The 19480-nt window shown below is 39.2% G+C and overlaps 1 protein-coding gene across 4 annotated transcripts in view; it reads left to right on the forward strand.

Annotated features, from left to right (window-relative positions):
- The window catches only part of KIF16B (kinesin family member 16B), a 311606-nt gene that overhangs the window by 129637 nt on the left and 162489 nt on the right, over nt 1-19480 (forward strand). The window lies entirely within an intron of this gene.

Raw genomic sequence — 19480 nt, forward strand, 5'->3', positions numbered from 1 at the left:
GTCATGAGGTGCTCCATGAATGTTTGTTGAAGCAAGTCATGTCTTAGCAACTATTTTTCCAGTAATTTTCTCACCAACTTCAATCCATTTTACTTTTGTTTATATAATAAGGGTTTTTATATCCTGTTATTCATAATTTAATTTACCTGTTTTGACATTGCATTCAGTTTTATAACCTTATTTCCAACAACTATTGAGATCAGCCTTTATCTTGAACTGGTTTTAATGCTTGCTTTCACTCGGTTTAGACCATCTCCCACCTCTGTTCTTTGGTTCTTTGTTTAGGTTATCTGTTACTTATCATCTCAGAATCATTGTTTTCAGAGCAAGTTTGTAAGTTTGTAGACCTTCTTTTCGTGGTTTTGCTACTTTTGCACATGAAGAACTATGTGAGTGGAGAACTGTTTTGCTCTTGATCTTTTCCCTTCAAAATGCTGTGAAAGTCACTTTCTTATATTCTGGAGCTCAGTATAGCCAAGGGACATTCTTTTATCAGCATAACTTTTTTTTTCTTTTGTAAACATTCTCTTTTTGTTTTGATACTATAGGATTTAAACTTTAAAATTTTCAACAAGGTCCTTCCTTCCTTTTGCCTTCCTATTCAGAGACCCCCTTTTTTTGGTCAGGTGCTGACCTCTTTTCAGCTCATTTCCATTGACTCTTTGAGTGTAGCTTGTCCCTCATTTCATCTCTCTCTTTCCTCTGCAGTTCCCATTACGTTTCATTGACAATTTCCATTTTTTTCTTTCTCTGTGTCTATTATCTTCTCCTACATTATTTTCATCTATTTATTCTTGACACCCATTCTATGACTGCATTTCATGTTTGCTTTCAGATTTTACTCATATGATTATTTGAAGTGTAGATTGTATTCTTTCTTTCTCTTTCTAATACAGAATCTAATTCTGAGTTTCCACTCACATGTCAACTGTTTCCTCCCTGTCTCTCTTTCTCTCTCCCTCCCTCTGTCTCTCTCTCTTTCTCTCTCTCTTTCATATTTCTCTCTTTTTTTCTTAAGGTCATGTTTTCTTAGACTAGCTTCTTTTTCTTATTGTAAGCAGAATAGAGCAAAACACTTCATTTCTGCTATCTTGAATATACTGTTCCCTTTATTTTGCTTTGGAAAATCTTTTTGCTAGGAGAGCTCCTGTTGTTGACTCTTGTCGTGGGCTCTCGTGCTCACTTAAATTGTTTGCCAGTGGTTGTTGCTTACTGTTTATTGTCATTGATGTTGGTTGATGTTTGTTGGTGTTATTATTGTTGCTTGTTGTTTGTTGTTGCTTTTGATGATTGTTTGCTTTTGCTTTTGCCTGGCTGAGGAGTGGCCTGTCCAGGCCCAGGAGGATTTTCATTGTTCTCTGACACTGCCTACCTTCTTACACAGTTAGAAATCTGTGCAAGGTCATGAGCTGAAGGACTGGGCTAGGTGGTCTACACTTGGCCAGATTCTTCATTTGTCTAGTTTGGTTTGTCTTTCTGATAAGGAAAGGCTTATTTCCATAATATCTTATGGGATTATTTAAAGGAGGATTTATCCATAATACATGGAAGCATCTGCATTTTTTATTTTAGCATAAGCACAGTGTGAAAAACTCTCTTTTTTGTAGGACACTGTATGCACAGCTTTCTTTCTGTCCCTTCCTGTTACCTCTACCATGTACCAACACACAGTGTGCAATGGCCTGTTCCTCCACCCTGTGGAGATGGCTGTGATGATGACTGAGAACTGGTGGAGAAAGAGCAGTATCAATGGCGATGGTTGGGTCTGTATGATGACATAGCCCAGGATACTTCAGAAAATAATTTCTGCCAACAATTGACAGTGGAGGGAGGAAGAAGCACAGATAGAAATCTTCCTGTCTTAAGCTTGCTGGTTTTTTGTTTTACTTCACACACCTGTCCTTGTTTTGTTTTGTTATTAAAGAGACAGAGTCTTGTTATGTTTGCTGTGTTGCCCAGGCTAGACTTGAGCTTCCGGGCCCAAGTGATCCTCTCATCTCAGCCTCCTGAGTATCTGTGACAACAGGTGCCTACCCCACGCCTGCCTTGTCCATGGTTTTATTCATAAAACTCTCTCCTCAGGGTATGGCCCATATAACCAATATTTCTAGTTTGTTAGAAATACTGAATTTAGTTTGCATTTCATCTAAAACAGAAACAGATGAGGATGAAACAGCTGTTTATGACTTTAGCAGTTGCCATCTTAAGCCAGAGTTTTTATTAGAGCTTGGGGTGGACATTTTTTTCAATTAATTTTTTTTTTTTTTTTAATAGAGACAGGATCTCACTATGTTGCTCAGGCTGCTCTCAAATTCCTGGCCTCAAATGATCCTCTCACCTCAGGCCTCCAAAGTGTTGGGATTACAGGTGTGAGCCACTGCACCCAGCCATAATAGGCATATTTATTGGACTTTTCTAGTATAAGTTTCTGTCACACCTTTTCTTTTTCTAGTGATGTTTCAGGTCATCCTCTAGGACCCCTTTCACCCCACTCCCCAGGATCTGCAGAGTTAAAGGCAGGTGGCAGGTCTGTGATCTTAGTTCAAGAAGGTAATCAAAAAAAGGAACTTTTTTTTTTTTTTTTTTAACATCCGAGTGAGTCTGATTTATTACTTAGCTGCAACTGTGTAGTTCCTTGACTAATTTAAGAGTAGAGTTTTTAGGCCATAGTAAATCTTTTTAGAACAAGAGGAACTTAAAATGAAGATGTTCTACGTGGCCCACATCTAAGGTAAATCAGATAAGCCCCTAAAGAGAATGTATTAAGCTCTTTTCTCATTTCCAGTTTGCAAGTATGGCCTGTCATTTGAACGATTTACAGAATGCTCACTTAGTTTCCAAGGGAGCATTCATTTTATATTTGAGTGCCTGCCCTGTGCTCAGCACTGGGAAGAACAAGTTAGAAAAGACAAGGTCCTTGTTCTGAAAATGTGGGAGGAGAGTTGGTGAATATGGGTGAATTTATTCTAGTGCAGGATAGATTATTGTGAGTCCAAGTATTTTTTCAAATTTGCCTGCAAGTTTTGTGTAGGAGCATTTATTGTTTACTCTGCAAAGTCTTCAGAAATTCACAATTCAACCTAGCATGCCTATTGATGTTTAAGCCTAAATTAACACAATATCTGGCCTTGAAATAGTATATTCTCTTATAATTAGATCAACATTTTCCCTGTTTAGAATGTAACATTGGGATCCAGGGACTTTTTAGGTTACCAAGTCTGGAAGCTGTAGTTTTATATATATATATCTTTTTGAATTAAAGATCTAATCTGTTTTAAGGAATTGTTTTAATTTTGTTGATTTCCCTTATCTAACATTTCTGTATTTTAATTGGGTTAATAAAGCACAAATTGACTACATTATCAAGGCATATGAGGATGCAGACGTAAAATGTCACCATAGGCAAGAGTTAATGGAATCAAGATGGTGCAGGGGAACATGCCACCAGCTCAGCTGCAGCCTCAAGGTATGCAGTGACATTTAAAAAATGTCTGCTGAAGCCAGACGGCTGGTTCATTAGATTAATTAAAGTGAAAACTAACCCCGATCTGGTGTTTTGATAATGACCACAGGGCTGCCACAGTTGGAATAAGCTAATGCTTGGCATTGTTCTCATTAAGACCGCAATGGAATTGCCTTTATAGTTTCTTCTAAACTTTCAAATTCACCTTTTAGCAATAAAGTGGACTTTTAGCTTTCTTGATTGTTTTCTCATGGTTTAAGTGACACACAAGGGTAAATTTCATTTTTATTAAAGGTGACAGCCTCCTTTTTCTGGCTCTTACACTCTTTATGAGACATTGAAGAAATCAAGGCAGCAACAGCAGGCTTCTACACTCCCATAGGTTGTCCATTCTGGAGGAATTCTGCAGGAAGAGGAGGTTGTCTACACTGTCTATGGTCAAATGCAGGGTGTTATTTTTTCACATTTTAATCCATCCCAGACTAGCTTTTCTGTAACGCACAATACAAAGGAACTACTAACATCATAAAGTAGAGAAAAAGAGATACACAAAAAATAGAAGCCCCAGTATTTTATTAGATGCAATGTTTATAAAATTACTCTGTCAGATTGCACCTAAATTTCTCAATGGTTGCATTTAATTTTGGCACTTATTCTGGAAAGGCAGCAAGCACTTTGCATACTCTCCTGAGTCACACTGCTCTGGACTTCGTGTCACCATGTAAGTACCTCGTTGGTTCTGCGAAAAAGGCCCCGACATGCCTTTCCTTGCTAAAAGTGCTGACCTGGACAAAAACCTGATTCGGACATTTAAGTCCACGTTTTCAGAAAAAGGTTGTCAAGGCTGCTCCTGGTTATGCCATTTGAGAGCACTTAGAATTCTAGGCCATTTGTGACTTTTTTTTTTGTTACTCAAATTGCTCACTTAAAAATAAAATTAGTTTTGTAAAGTCCCTGGTTAGAATGACTTTAGATTAAAACACACACACACACACACACACACACGTATATACATTATCATTATACATACACATCGTGTATATACGTGTGTGAATAAAAATGAATAAATAAGAATAAATAAATATAGATGTACATATATTTCTGAGGCCAAAAATTTCCTGCTTCCAGGGTCCAGGTGTACAGAATGTTAGTTATGTGTGCATTTATTATAGATATTTTTTTTGAAAAAATGGCAGTAAAAACAAATATATGTGCTCGTATATTCTTTTTTTCTTTCCTTCTTTCTTTTAGAGACAGAGTCTTGCTGTCACCCAGGCTGGAGTGCAGTGGTGCAATCGTAGCTCACTGCAGCCTGGAGCTACTAGGCGGATGATCTTCCTGCCACAGCCTGCTGAGTAGCTAGGACTGTAGGTGCATGCCACCATGCCTGGCCTGCTCATATATTTGTATTTCCCCCTTTCCCTTCACAATCTACAGGAAATGCACATGTGATAACTAACACTCTCTATGCTGAGACCCTGGAAACAGAGGAGGCTTTTGCCCTCAGTTGAGTTCAGTAGAGAACTTAGTTTATTTAAAATCGAAACTTCAAGGAAGGTTTTTGTGTGGTTTCTGACATGTAAATAAGAATCAATCATGAATATCTGTCCTTTCTCTCAGCTAGCACTGAAAGGTTCAAGGTATGTGCGGCGTTTTTCATCTCAGCATTGTTGGCAGTAACTAATGATTGCAAAGGTTCTCAGAGCAATTTAAATGCCCACAAACAGTGCACAGGATACATAAATTAGAATAGATACAAAAAAATGGAATTCTATGTAACTGTGTAAAACTATGAGCATTTTTTAGCATGTCTTTCAGTGAACATGTATGCCTAGTGCAGAGGTCAGCAAACTTGCTGCTCTGAAAGGCTAGGTAGTAAGCAGTTCCTTCTTCTTGGCCCATGCCACCTGTGTTGCAAGTACTCCACGGTACTACACCATGATAGCAAAAAGCAGCAGGCAATTTGTAAATGAATGAACATGGAACATGTATTCCAATAAAGCTTTATGGACATTGAAATTGGAATTTTATACACTTTACACATCATGAAGTAATATTCTTCTTTTGATTTTTTTTTTTTTTTTGACCATCTGAAAATATAAAAATCACTCTTAGCATTCCAACCATACAAAAACAGGCAGACAGCCTTATTTGGCCTTCAGCCATAGTTGGCTGACTTCTACCATAGGGCCTGGGGATGGAACTGCTGGGGCATGTGATGTGGATGTTATTTTACTGTAGAAGACACTGCCAAATAGTTTTCCAAAGTGATTGTATCCAGTTTACAACATGCAAATAGTTTTTTAACTAATGCAAGATGTGAGATTTTATGGTTGAAGTTCGTAATGGCTTAGGAAAGAGTTTGTTTCCTTTTGACTCCTGACTGTGGCTGTGAGAAGTTAGATGTTTAGACAACTGACTTGCACTGCACATATTAGCAAAACTAATTGATGTGTGTGATTGGAAAGTGTTGCATGTCTACGTTATGTTATATTTGGTTTACTGCTTTACTATTAATGGACCAGATCAGCAAACACAATTTTTTTTTATCTTGAACTTCACATTTCCTTGACAAGTTCTATAACCTTAGTCACATGTGCTTTACTTACAAAAAGCTTTCTAATGTAATTCTCTTTGTAAAATGGATTATATTTCTTATTTTAATAAACTATTGGGGCCATGCGCAGTCAACATTCAAAATTATATTTGGGCTTTGGAGCAGTCCTCTCCTGCATAATCCAAGTGAATGAGCCCGTTTGATTTACTGGGTAATTTATCTTGCTAAAGATATATTAATAATGTCAAAGTGCAATGTATCACTTACAGGAATACTTGTGTAAAATATTGTTGCCCATAATAGTCTTTATACAACCAAGATACACATTTGTATTCAGGCCAAATTGATTAGAGGTTTTGAGGCGCCTTTGGGGCTGGTGTTCATATAAAGTGTTCTGTTATGATATACACGGTGTGAACTCTCAAAGGGACAGGATGAGACAGGACTTCAGTGGCAGATGGTTTTACAAAATATTAACTCTTTGGGTTCATAGAGGACAATTTATTCAGTCACCTGTCCTGTTTCTGGGTTGTGGTTTCCCTCCTTTTCACCAAGTTTACTGCACAGCCAAAGAAGACACTCCCTTCTATACTGCTGTTTTCTTTGACATACTGTCATTACTTATGGTGTAAGCAGTAGTTTGAACAGTTTGATTTATTTGACAAATTTGGGTTTAGTGATTGGAGTGAATATTTGATTAATAGAAGGTGGGAGGGGGTTATGTTCTGTCTTCTCCATGAAAAACAAATTTTATTTCTGGTTGAGCATCTCCTATCTGGAAATCTGAAATCCAACATGCTCCAGTGAACATTTCCTTTGAGCATCACATTGTCACTCAAAACATTTGGGATTTTGTAGCATTTTGGATTTTGGACTTTCAGATTGGGGTTACTTAACCCATATCCTAGAAGAAGCAAGGAGCCTACTCATTAGGGGATGGTTTTGACCTACTCACCAGTGTGCCTTGCCATGTGAGTGTGTGTCTTTCAGAAGGGAATTGTGAGAAGCTGGAAGTTTGTTCCTTTTCCTTCTTTTCTTCCTCCCTCTCATTCTTCATCACCTTCTTGCTTTTTCCTAAATTCCCTTCTGATAATGATACTGGCTCCTCAGTTGGCTAAGAAATAAATGAAGGCTGTGCGCCAGGCCTAGAGATTAACCTCTAACATCTCACCTGTTAAAGAAGACCTCCACATCTCACCTGTTAAAGAAGACCTCCTTTTGCCGCTGCTGGCGGTTCTCCTCCCACCCTACTCCAATTTTATGTGAAAGAATGGTACAGAGTAGCTTGCAAAAGAGATAAAACAGAGGATTTTGGCTTTAATATTTCATTTTCTGTGTAATTAAAAAGCTGGGATATATTTATCATCACAGAATCATGCCAAGGCACTATTACAAGTTCTGTCATATATTTTTTTTTCAAGGTGTGATTTATCAAATGTATTTTTAAAATTGACATGAAAAATTATATATTTTTCATGTATAAATATATTTATATTATATATTTTTATATATTTATATATAATATGTATGTGTGTATATATACACACCTAGCATTGCATTAGATAGGCACCTATTTTTAATATATATATATACACACACACACACACATTGTGAAATCGTTAAATCTAGCCAATTAACAAATGCATTAGCTTACATGGTTATCATTTTGAGGTGAGAACACCTAGCATCCACTCTCTCAGCATTTTTCAAGAATACAATGTATCATCATTCAGTATAGTCACCATGCTGTACAGTAGATCTCTTGAACTTATTCCTTCTATATCACTGTAAATATGCATTCTTTGACCAACATTTCCCCAGCCCTCCCCTACAACCCCTCCAGCTTCTGGTAACCACATCTCAGTTTATCTAAGTTCACTTTAGATGTTTGCATAGTGATGAAATTACCCAGTGACGTATTTCTCAGAATGCATCCCTGTCATTAAGCGATGCCTGACTGTATATCTGTAGATTCTTTAATGTAATATGGATGGATCTTTACATATAATACAGATGTAGACTTAGATCTAAAGACAGAGACAGATATATATAAAATATAAGAGGGTGCCTGCTTTACTCACTGATATATCCCTAATGTAGACTAGCACCTGACAAGTAGCAGATGGTCCTTAGGTGTCGGTTGAATAAATCACAGAACAAGGTAGCTGGCAAATGAAGGAGTTAGGTCGCGGTACTTGCCCTTTTGAGCATTCTCAAAGTGCACCCAGCAGGATAGAGGTGTCGTTTGGAGGATACAGAAAATTATGCCCAACCTGGATGTAAAATTCCTGAGAGTTTAAAAAAATGCCTGGATCCTGCCCCTGAGATGCTCATTCAGAGGATCTGGTGCGGGCACAAGCCTGATATTTTTTTGATATTTTAACATTTCAAAAAATACCAATTTTTTGAAAGCTCCTTGGTCTAGCAGGAGAAACAAGCAATGCGTGAATGTAAAGTCACTGATCTGTGTTTGACGGAGATCCATGCGATTAGGCCTGATAACTGTGGAGTGCAGAGGAAGGGGTCACAGTAGACCTGAGTAGGCTCTAAATGACCCCTGGGGAAGGGGAAACACTTGTAACCGGGAATCAGAGGGTTGTCTTAGGAGGACTTTATCACTAGAGCACAGGCTGGAAGATGAAGATGAGCATGACGTATTCCTGTGGGTGAGAGACAAGAACAGGCCAGCTTTACAAGACCAAAGTATAAGGCCAATATCAGATTGATACTTTCTGGGCTACAGCATCCCACTTAAAGTAATCCTTTCCCTTAAGTGTTTTACCTGTGTAAATGTCTGTATTATGTAGAAAATGCCCTTGTAGAATCTTCTGACGAACCATCCTGAATATTTTGGGTTTCCATTTAGGTTAAATATACTAAAGTACTTGTGATCAGAAGATGCTGCTCTACTTAAAAAGTCTAGTTAAATATTAATGTGAGGAAATTTGCTCTTGCATATTTTCACACGTAATTTCTTTAATTGGTATTATGCATTTTGCATAATTTAAATACCGACATCTGGATGATTTGCTCAGCCAGCGGAGAGGACTGTTTCATCAGAAAGATCTACACAGCATCTTCTCTGAACTGTGCCAACACTTAGCTATTTGGCATTTAAATAAAGAACGATGTTTCTGCAATGGGAAGTGTAGTGGAAATTGAACTGCCCCAAGAGTTTCTGTTCATTAAAAGGGCAGTATTAATTATATTCACTGTTTAGGGGCTGACTGCCAGTAAGGCCAGGACATCTAGGTTTGTTGGTGCCGTGGTGTGGTGTTAGCCAGACCCTTCCCTTCCTAATTCTGCCCTGGTGAGTGCTGTGACTCTTCCACATTGGTTCTAAATGTGTGCCTGTCTGTGTGTGCGTACGTGTGTGTGTTTTAACCATAGGTATTATAATATGGCTTGTTTTAAAGTCATGGAAAAAGCAAGGCTTTTATATTTTTAGTTCATTTTCAGTGACATATTAGGTGCCTGTCTGATGTGATGCTAGGTACAGATTTTGGGGACAGTTATTAAATTATTTATGATGATAGTTTATTAGAATTAAATGTTAACATTTTAACAAAATTCCCATATTTTTTTCTGGCTTATTCTGGCCATATTAACTATTGTTTTGAATTTTAAGGGCTGCTTTTGACTGGCAAGGAACATTAAAAATGGGATTGATAAGAGACAGTCTTGGCCTTGGATACTGTTTTTAATAGTTTGGCTCTCACTGACCCCATCCTGACCTCTCCTTCTCTGGGCTTGATATCTTGGCTTGGACCTATTCTTTGCTTTCTGCAGGGGCAGACAGAAAATAAACTAATGTATGAGAAATTTTGATCACTTTAAGTGCTGTAAAGACAGTAAGCCAGGTGGAATGACAGAGTGTGTCTGGGAGTAGGGGTGGAGTTACTTGCATAGGGAATAAGCTTTGTCTGAGCAGGGACCTTGTTCATCTCTGATATGGTTTGGCTGTGTCTCCACCCAAATCTCATCTTGAATTCCCACATATTATGGGAGGGAATTGGTGGGAGGTAATTGAATCACGGGGGCAGGTCTTTTCTGTGCTGTTCTCGTGATAGCGAGTAAGTCTCACGAGATCTGATGGTATTATAAGGTGGAGTTTCCCTGCACCAGCTCTCCCTTTGCCTGCTGCCATCCATGTAAGATATGACTTGCTCCTCCTTGCCTTCCTCCATGATTGTGAGGGCTCCCCAGCCACGTGGAACTGTAAGTCCATTCAAACTTCTTTCTTTCCAGTCTTTGGCATGTCTTTGTCAGCAGTGCAAAAATGGACTAATACAGTCTCCCTCACTGGTGTCTGTGGTCCCAAATAGAACAGACTGACAAGAAAGGGCAAGCCATGGAGATTTAGGGGAGAATTTTCCAGGCAGACTAAACAGCACATGGAGAAGCCCTGCAGTGGGAATGAGGAGGCCACTGTGACTGTCAGGTAGAAAGTGGAGGGGAGCTGAGGTTGGAGAGGTGGGCAGGGGCAAGATTAAGTGAGATATGGTGACCATTTTATTCCAAACGCATGGGAACCCATTGTAGTGTTTTATGCATGGTCTCTTGATATTTTGAAAAGGTGGCTCTGCTGCCATATGGAGAGTAGATGATAGGGTGGCAAGAGAAGCAAAAAGACTAATTGGGGGATATCAGAGACTCAGGCAGGCTGTGGAGGTTACTGAGACCAGGGCGGTAGCAGTAGAGATGGAAAGTTGTGGATGATTCAGACCATATCATGGAGGTGGAGCTCTGTGAAGTCTGAGGCAAAGAGAGGAGTCAAAGGTGACTTCTAGGCTGACCCACTTGATTCTTCTTTTTCCCAAGCTGTGGATTGTGAACTCTGCCTTCCCACCTGAACCTCCTCCTTCCTGGAGCTTGGTTCTGACAGAGGCTGATCCCCAGTGGATTTCCATTTGTTAACTTTCACAGACCGCTCTTTCCCTTCTCTTTTTTGTTTTTGTTTTGTTTTATTTTTGTTTGTTTTTAAATCTGATTATGATTCATAGATCATAATTAATAGAGCCCTTACCTGAAGGGTTACATATTACTAATCAACTTTGCAGGGACATAGAACATGTTACTGGCCTACCAATATTGTTTTTCTTCACGTCGTCACTCTCTGGGAACACAGCAAAAATAAAAAAGTCATTTCCTGGGGGAGGATGAAGGAGATTCTTAATGTCTTTTCATCACAACTTGCTTAGGTTGTGTGGATCAAAGAAGGAGAAAGCCAGGTTGGTGGTTGAGGCAGTTGACAGAACTTCACTGACTTCCTAGTAATCTTGGTGGCTGTTTCTACTTTGTTAGATGGACATGATTCTTCCTATGTGGAAAAGAGAATACAATAGACCCCCGCTTCTCTGCAGAGGATATACTCCAAGCCCTCCAGTGGTTGCCTGACATTGCAAACAATATGAACCCTATATACACTGTTTTTCCTATATGTATATACCTATGGTAAAGTTTAATTTATAAATTAGGCACAGTAAGAGATGAACAATGGTAATAGAGCAATGATAACATTATACTGTAATAAAAGTTATGTTAATAGTCTCTCTCTCAAAATAGCTTACTGCACTGTACTTACCTATGTTTGGACCACAGTTGACATTGGGTAACTGAAACCAGGGAAAGCAAAACTTCAGATACAAGGGGGCCTACTGTATGAGAAACAGTAGCTTCTGGGTGAATGCTAGCTTGTTGCTTACTTTCAGGGTTTCAGAGCTAATTGGTTTTTGTTGATAGTGACTTTTTTTTTTTTGAGACGGAGTCTTGCTTTGTCACCCAGGCTGGAGTGCAGTGGCACAATCTTGGCTCACTTCAACTTCCTCCTCCTAGGTTCAAGTGATTCTCCTGCCTCAGTTTCTCCAGTAGCTGGGACTACAGGCGCACACCACCACACCTGCCTATTTTTTTTTTTGTTTTGTATTTTTAGTAGAGAGTGGTTTTACCATGTTTTCCAGGCTATCCTTGAACTCCTGACCTCAAGTGATCTGCCCATCTCAGCCTCTCAAAGTACTGGGATTACAGGCATGAGCCACTACGCCCAGCTGATAATGACTTTTAGCATTTGTACATTATTAAAAACATGTAAGTTACTAGACATCACTTGCTAGTCAAATTTGTGAGTGATTTTTAACACATAAATAATATCTTCTTACTGAGTTCCCTGGAAAGTATTACAAGGAAACATAAGTATATTTTTTGCCTAGCAATAAAAATCTTTTGGCATCTATCAGTTTTTCTTGAATCTCCAGTTTCCATATTTCTCATTAAGAGGACTAAAACAGTCGAGGAGAATGTCTTTACTTAAGGTCCATCAACCCAAACTGTTAGTCACATAGAATCCACATACCTCTCCAGTGACTCTCAAGTTGTCACTTCCATTCTAATCCCATCCCCCTTTTTACTCTGTTCTTATACACCCTGTACATCCTGCCAGATTCATCTGATGAAGTATCAACCAATTCCTATTTTCAAAATTGTCAATGCCTTCCCAGTTCTGAATCAAATAATGACTCATCTGCCTGGCTTTCCAGACCATTTTTGCAGGTTTACCAGCTAAACTGGATGTGCAATGGTTCCTTGTGTATACAATCGGTCCTCCATATGTGTAGGTTCTGCATCCATGGATTTTACCAACCACAGATTGAAAATATTAGAAAAAAATGGAGAAAATGCTATATTATTGCTGATATGTATTATGTTGTTAGACCTATGATGGTTCTGCCTGTACTGAACATCTACAGACTTTTTTCTTGTCATTATTCCCTAAATAATACAGTATAATAACTATTTACATCACACATTGTATTTGGTATGACAAGTAATCTAGAGATGATTTAAAGTATACAGTAGCATATGCATAGGTTACGTGCAAGTAGCATGCCATTTTTCATGAGAGACTTGAGCATCCTTGGATTTGGTATCCTCAGGGGTCCAGGAACCAGTCCCCCATGGATATCGGGGGATGACTCTGTGCCCATGTTTTTAGCCTTTGTATCTTTGCTCAAGAAATCCCCTAAAACCTGGAGTACCACTTGTTTTCATCCTTCCTTTTTGTAGCCTTTTAATGCTATTCTTGTCTTCAATGTTAAAAAACCAGTTGGTGATTCCATCACAGATTTCAAGGAAATGAAGAAATAATAAAAGGCATAACAAACATACAAGCCTGCAGCAGCAGTACTACTGTGAAGTCACTAAGAGGAAGCATGTGAGAAAAGATCATAAGTGGCTGCTGGGGAAAAGGAAAGATTGTGAAGGGGATATTCCTAAACCTGCACCTGAGAAGCTGAATTAGTGATGATCCCAAAATTCCCCCAACTGCACCCTCAATCGGAGGAACAAAATTGATTTTCCTATTGTTACTGAGGAGTAATAGCGATGGCCAGTGGTGGTAACTGGAATGAAGTGAGAGCTGAGCTGACTCTCTCTTGTAAGTGAAGGCCTGGGGAACCTCGAGGGCGTCTTGCCCTTTCCCTACCCCTGGGAAGAGGACCCCTTCCCAATCATTAGGGAGCCCAGGAAGAGAGGGCTGGGACTCAAACAAAGCTTGTGGTGCCTCAGGTGAGATCTCCTGGCCCTCTGTCATTCCATGTGGCTAGAGAAAAGTGGGTAGACTGCAGACTACTCAGTCAACTAGAAATGTCACAGATACGGCCGGGCAAGTGTCGAGGGGTTTCCCATCCTATGTTAGAGCACATGGAATATTTGCACAGATACACCTAAGCATATACAAGATGAAAAAAAGTAGAACAATTTTATAAACATAACTATAGCTATGGGTGGATGGACAGGTGGGCAGATGGGCAGGTAGAGAACAAGAAGGAAGAGAAATACAGCATGCAAAAGATAAAAGATCCCAATATAGATGAAAACACACTTCACGGGAGAGAGGGGAATTCCTTAGAATTGTTTCATTCTGTGGAACAAATGAATGAGAAACATGAATTCAATAAACAAAGCAAGATGGTAATAAAAAGCAAACTGAGATGAAAAAAGAGAGATTGTAGAATAAAGAAAGCCTCTGAGGCCCAACACAACATCATTGCAGGACTAATACATAATATTAGAAAATATCAAGGAAAAGAATAGATGCCACTGAAAATCAGATTACTAAGAGAATAAAGGCTTGTTAGGCCCATTGAACATAAATGGAGTGATCAAGATAGTAAAGCAATCAGAAGGTGAAAGAAATAGAAGACAAAGACCAGTGTAATATAAGGACAGTTGGTGTTCTTAAAGTAGACTGTCAACAAATGAAATAGAAAATGGAAAATAAGACAAGCTTTGTGAAATGAAAAATAAGTAGATGAAAGAACTTAGTCTGCAGATCAGAAGAATGTATTGTGTTCCAGGAAAATATAGAGTAGAGGATGTTCAGCACTGAGATCTATCCCAATTAAGCCACTGAATTTCAAGGATAAAGAAGAAACTCTTTAAACATCCAGACCTAAAACCAAATTGTCTGCTGTGGACTAAAAGTCAGACTAGCTTAATTTTTTTAGAGTAGCATTCAGTTTTTGAAAAGGGTGGAGACATGTCTTTAACCTTCTGAGGAAAGGAAGTACTGTACTGCCCAACATGCACCATGTGGCCGCCCCAAATCGACACAGCTACCATGTCATTCAGATGCCAAGGCAAAAAGCAACGTTCTCAAACTGGTACAGACTCAGGTAATGGTGCTTAAAACTGAAACACTTATGAAAAATGTGTATGCAGTGTGAATATGTTTCATAACCTCTTGGCTACAAGGATATTTTAGGAAATACCTCTTATATTAATAATAAAGAAACATGGTTGAAATAGTTTCTTTTCATTCTGTTAAATTTAAATAAAATCACCTACAACTTTTTTAAATTAAGAAGTAGTTTTACTAGAGGATAATTTTATTTTTTATCGACATCTTTCTGGCTATCTGACTTCCTCCCCCCATCCTCATACCCACACGGGGCGTATGCTGTAAACCCTGATTGTCCCCAGTCCCCAGCCCCTAAACATCTGCTGTGTTTGTAGTTGGGGTTGCAAAAATTATGTGCACTTTATGATGTGAGTCAACTACAAAATTCTACTCGCTGGTGAAATATATAATTCTCTGTTGCATAAATTTTCACAAAAAGATTCTGACATTTCATTCTTGTCTGTTCAGGAGAAAGAAAAAAAAAGTGCCAGTTAGAAATCACTCCCTATAGTACCAAATAATCAGCACTTAGTGAGTGACTACTGTGTGCCCGCTGCAGCTGTCTTCACCTAACATACTCTGTGAAGACAAATAATTATTATTCCTAAAGAGATCTTAATTTACATGGGACAGACAGACTCTCAACTTTTCCCAGTTTTTTCCAAGTATAATCTAGATCCCAGGTAGTCTTTCTAAGAGGAAAAAAAAATAGATTTTTGTTGTTGGTAAGTTTTTGTATTGTTTTCACTTATTCAAGAAAGTTGTGGAGTTTTGTAAGGCAAGTGCTGGGCACTAGGGTGTGGTTGTGGTTAAAAGAGCTAGACTCCCTGCTTACTCTCATAAACCATTATGGTGGTTACAGTGGCCTTGCACATTGAGCCGAGTCCTCCTCTGGTCTTCCCACGGGATCTGGGCAGCCCTGCCTGCAATCACCAGAGCCACCAGAAGGGGCAGAAGTTGATTCTGTGACTGTCCCAGCAAAGGGCATGTGTTTTAAATTCAGATGGATTTCACCTGAATAGATGCCTGGGGGTTGAAGAAAAACATATGGAGCATATCATTTGTAAATGTTGTGAACATGATGCTTAAAATAAACTGATGCTATGTTTTGACAGTTTTAGTCAGTTTATGGGTTTTTTTTTTTTTTTAATCCAAATAAGCATGGTTGCCGAAATCTTTGTTTCAATGTAAAATATATGCAAGTATACATATTTTACCTTGATTTCTTTGGGATTCTGTGTCTGGAGTTGGGGGAGGGTGGCCCACTCTACTATGTTAAGTATTCCATCTTATCCAAGAGGTGTTTCATAAATTATGTATAACAGTAGATGCCACTCAATAAATATTTTATACGTGATAGATATTTTTGTCTGAAATGACTTTTTCACTTGAGCAATGATTTAAACCCTCGTTTCCAGTTTTATGAGGTGACACTTTTATAATATCATGTAGTTGAATGCAGCTTGAATGTCATAGAGCTTTAGGGCAGCATTAATCATAAATTCATTCTTCCCCACTTACAATCCTGGAAAACTTTCTCTTAATTCAGATTTTACCCATTATATGTATGGAAGTGTATGTGAGTGTGTGTGTGTGTGTGTGTGTACATGCTGGGGATGCGTGGGAACAAGTAAAACTTTTGACCTAATGGCTCTGAAACTATGAATTTCCAATGCCTTTCAAAGTCTTATTTCAAGGAAAAACAAAGTGTTTCTCAATGGTTAATAAAAGAAAGAATATTAAACTAAACTGGGATGTAGTCCAAAGCAATTTCTCTAGTTTGAGTGGGAGCTATTAAAGTTTAAAATATTGCATTTTGGGGGGTAGGGGGGTCATTGTCCACTTTTGTGCAGAAAGAAAATACACATGCCTCTGGACTTATGAGAATGGTCAGTTTCCTTTTCATGTGGACCTAGAGGCCTGTAATAATTCATTGCCATGGGGCTACTGACTGTTTGTGCAGTTTGGTCACAGTTCAGAGCTACCAGACCTTCCCATGAGGACATCATTTTATGAAATAGAGCTGTGTGATTAAATTCTCCTCTGTAATATACGTCTTTACAAAAATCACATCCCATTTCTGCTTGAATTTCATGGTCAGGAGGAAAAAGCATGAATTCTGCTAATATCTGAGAGGTAGGAGTAGGGGTTGGCTTATGGAGAGTGCTCAGTTTAGCTGAGATTTGCATGTTCCTTGCTATAGTAAATCAGTGTTACTGAAGTCTCCAGCCTCAAAGCCTGAGGTTCTGAGCCATGGAATGGGAGGTTGGCTGATAAGAGGAGTAATTGAAGAACAATGACACGCTTCATTTCCTTTTCTTGAATCTAAGTTATGCATTGGTCATTTTCTCTGCGTATCTATTTAATGGTTTTTAAATTAAATTGCTTTTTCACGTTGTGATTTTTATGTTTTTTTTTTTTTAAAGCCATCTCTTTTTCTTTTCTTTTTTTTTTTTTTTTTTGCTACTTCATTTCACTGCCCTCTCGCATGACTTCACATCTTCAGTGTGCATTTGAAACTTAAATATCTGCAGAGGCCTGAGAGACTTCTCTCTCTTCGCCCTGCCCCAGAAACCTCTCAGGAGTTCCCTTGTCTACAAGGTTTGAGTTTTGCTTTGATGGTCTTACACTAGCTTGAGAAGTTCTGAATCCATCACCTAGTGAATGGTAGACTTTGTAGGTTGTTTTAATACTTAAATGACACAGAGTACATTTATTGATTCCAGGATTGTAAGGAATCGTGTTTATGTTTAGGGCAGTGCTGGGTGTTGGAGTGTTGGGGTTACTGAGATGTGTCTTGGTCACTGTGTCTGATTGTAGGAGTCAGGGAGGGAAGGAGATTCTCCAGGAGCATCTCTGACCAGGATCCCCAGTTAGTAGTTGGACCTGGCTTTACTGTTGCTCGTGCAGTCATGGAGCATAATGTCATGCTCTTGTACATGATTTAGTCTGAACCTGGTTCAGCCCAACCTCAAGACTGCAGCTTTTACCTTCAGCCTTCTGGAATTTGTCTGCTTTCTACTTCAGACTTCCCCAGAAGCTTGACTTTAGAGGTCTTTTGTCTGGGGTCAGATGGGTCTGATGTTAAGATAGGGCCTCCCATTCTCTTCCTGAGGGTTGCCTCTGACCTTCCCTCTGCATTCCATTGAACTCTGTGCATGTACTCATTCATTCCACTGGCAAATATTAATTGATGTGTGGGACATGAAATTAGGTGCTGCGTTACATTCTAGCCAGAGGACAGGTAATAAACTTTATATATTTTATATATATTTAAAATATAAATAAAATATTTTACATATATATATAGATAAAATACTAGCCATTCCCAAGGAGAGAAATCACCATGAGGAACATTGGTGGTTGCTATTTTGTATGGGGTGATGGGGAGGGTGGCTTCTGAGCAGAGACCTGAAGGAAGGAAGGGACCATGTTATGTATGTATCTAGGGCGATGTTTCTCAAATGTCTGGAGACATGTTTGGTTGTCAGAACATCAGATGTGTTGGTAGCATCTATTGGGTGGAGGCAAGGGTGCTACAAAATATCCTACTGTGCGTAAGAACGAAGAATTACCTGGTCTGAAATGACAACTGTGCCGCACTCCAGAAACCCTACTGTAGGGGAAGAGAAGGATAGCAGTGACAGAGGAAACAACAACCACAAAGGCAGAAGGAACCATAGTGAGTGCATCCCGGAGATGGGGCAGGCTGGCAAGTTTGAAGAGCAGCAAGGTGCCTGTATCCCTGGAGAGGAGTGAGCAAGAGGGAGAGCGGCAGGAGATGAGAGCGAGTGAGCATGGGATGAGATCAGGTAGAATTTGGTAGAACGTCACAAAGACTTCAGCTTTTGTCTCACTGAAATGGGAGGCTATTTAAAGTACCTGAGCAGAAGCGTGACCTGCCCTGATGGCCTTCTGGCTGCTGAGTTGAGGGTCTATCATGGGACACGTGAGTGGTGATCTGGATTATTGCAGTAACCCAGGTGAAAGACAATGGTTTGGGCCAGAGGCACGTGCTGCAGATGGTTTGATGTTACCAGATTCTGGGCATATTTTGAACGTAGAGTTAACACTACATATGTAGAGTTTAGAGAAAGAAAGGGACAAAGTATAAGCATGGTATTTAGGCCAAACAGGAAAGGTTGGTATTTACTGAGATAGGATAGTCTGCAGGTTTGGGAGGCAGAGAGAATCAAGGTTTTTGTTTTGTTTTGTTTTGTTTTTAAATGTGTTAAATTTGTGCTGCCTGTTTGACGTCTCCATAGATAAACTGAGTTGGGTTGGTATACACACACACACACACACACACAAACACACACACACATATATATGGTATACTCATATATACGGTATGTATATGAGTATGGGACTTAAGGGAGTCATCTGTCCTGAAGATGCAATTTGAGAGTCATCAGCATATTGATGGCAGGTAAAGTCAAGAGACAGAAGGAGACCATCGAGAGAGTCAGTGTTGGTAAAGAAGAGTCCCAAAGACAATAGCCTTCATAGAGCAAGTTCAAGAGAGAGTGAGAGGGAAGGAGCTGAAGAATTGTAGGTATAGGGAAATTTTTGGAGGTAGTTTTCTCTAAAAAGCACAGAGAAATTGATGGTAGCTAGAAGGAGAGGCATGGCCGAAAGATGTGGTGGGGGTTGGGGATGGGAGGTGAATAGCAGATTCATATTAATATAGAGCAGGGAATAATCCAGTGGATAGGAGAAGTTGATGGCACAGGAGGCAGAGGGCCAGGTTCTTCTGGTGCAGGGTAACTAATGCACAGGAAGG

This window comes from Piliocolobus tephrosceles, chromosome 20, assembly GCF_002776525.5.
Source record: "Piliocolobus tephrosceles isolate RC106 chromosome 20, ASM277652v3, whole genome shotgun sequence".
Classification (NCBI taxonomy): Eukaryota; Metazoa; Chordata; class Mammalia; order Primates; family Cercopithecidae; genus Piliocolobus; species Piliocolobus tephrosceles.